Source organism: Sapajus apella, unplaced genomic scaffold, assembly GCF_009761245.1.
Source record: "Sapajus apella isolate SASKATOON/1434 unplaced genomic scaffold, GSC_monkey_1.0 scaffold127, whole genome shotgun sequence".
Classification (NCBI taxonomy): Eukaryota; Metazoa; Chordata; class Mammalia; order Primates; family Cebidae; genus Sapajus; species Sapajus apella.
In genome coordinates, this window is record NW_022437067.1 from 259,599 (window position 1) to 261,265 (window position 1,667).

Here is a 1,667-nt window from a genome sequence, read left to right on the forward strand (position 1 = left end):
CCCTCTCCCCTGCAAACCCCCTCTCCCCTGCAAACCCCCTCTCCCATGTAAACCCCCTCTCCCATGCAAGCCCCCTCTCCCCTGCAAACCTCCTCTCCTCTATAAACCCCCTCTCCCTTGCAAACCCTCTCTCCCCTGCATTTGCCAGCCACAAGACCTGGTGCCATGGCCCTGCCTTCCTAAGTAACGGAGGAAACACCACCTCCCAGGCACACAAACCCTCACGTGGTATGACTGCACTTGCCCAGGGGCCTCCCTGGCAAGTTAGCCCCAGCGGGGCTGCAGCCAAGTTGGGCCCGGGGATCTCCTCTTGACAGGCCTAGGCCGGGGTCCTGGGACAAGGGCTGTGACCAGCAGGGAGATGGGGGTCCTGGAGGACACAGCTCCAGTCCCCACCACAGGGACTATGGAAAGAGAGTTGCCAAGGTGCCACAGCAAGAGACTGAAGGTGCAATCTGTCCCAGCATAATGAGTAAATTAGTACTTAGTTATAGCAACGATATATTTACTGATTACTTAGTTACAGCAATGACACCTATTAGACTTGGATTCAATCACATAATTATATAATCAATCTTATTACATCATTATTCTCTTTTTTTTTTTTTTTTTGAGACGGAGTTTCGCTCTTGTTACCCAGGCTGGAGTGCAATGGCGCGATCTCGGCTCACCGCAACCTCCACCTCCTGGGTTCAGGCAATTCTCCTGCCTCAGCCTCCTGAGTAGCTGGGATTACAGGCACGCGCCACCATGCCCAGCTAATGTTTTGTATTTTTAGTAGAGACGGGGTTTCACCATGTTGAGCAGGATGGTCTCGATCTCTTGACCTCATGATCCACCCGCCTCGGCCTCCCACAGTGCTGGGATTACAGGCTTGAGCCACCGCGCCCGGCCACACCTGGCTAATTTTTAAATGTTCTGTAGAGAGGGTCTCACCATGAGGCAAAATTGAAGCACTATGTTGCCAAGGCTGGTCTTGAACTCCTGGGCTCAAACAAGCCTCCCGCCTCAATGTCCCAAAAGTGCTGGGATCACAGGCGTGAGCCACCGCAGTTGGCAAGTCTATTACTGTCTATCAGATTCTAGGAAATAATGGCTCTTTGTTCTTGATATTGGTAATTTGTGCTACCTTTCTACTTTTTTCTTTTGAGACTGAGTCTCCCTCTGTTATCCAGGCTGGAGTGCAGTGGCACCATCTCAACTCACTGCAACCTCTGTCTCCTGGGTTCCTGTGCCTCAGCCTCCCGAGAGGCTGGGATCACAGGCGTGTGCCACCACGCCTGGCTAATTTTTGTATTTTTAGTAGAGTCAGAGTCCCATCATGTTGGCTAGGCTGGCCTCCCAAAGTGCTGGGATCACAGGCATGCACCACCACACCTCATCTATCCTTCTATTTGTTTACTTGCTTTTCAGAAGAGGTCTCTCTCTGTGGCCTGGGCTGGAGTGCAGTGATCCCTACCTCAGCCTCCCAGGTAACTGGCACCACAGGCTGGAGCCACCACGCCCAACTCATCATATTGTGTGTGTGTGTGCGCCTGTGTATGCAGAGATGGGATTTCCCAGGCTGGTCTCAAACTCCTGGGTTAAAGCAGTCCTCCCACGTGTGTGTGTGTGTGCACATGTGCATGTACGTGTGTGTGCAGAGATAAACTCCTGGGTTCAAGCAG

The 1,667-nt window shown here is 52.4% G+C and overlaps 1 protein-coding gene across 8 annotated transcripts in view; it reads right to left on the reverse strand.

Moving 5' to 3' along the window:
* The window catches only part of CUNH1orf159 (chromosome unknown C1orf159 homolog), a 25,546-nt gene that overhangs the window by 10,667 nt on the left and 13,212 nt on the right, over positions 1–1,667 (reverse strand). The gene's annotated exons all lie outside the window — the stretch shown is intronic.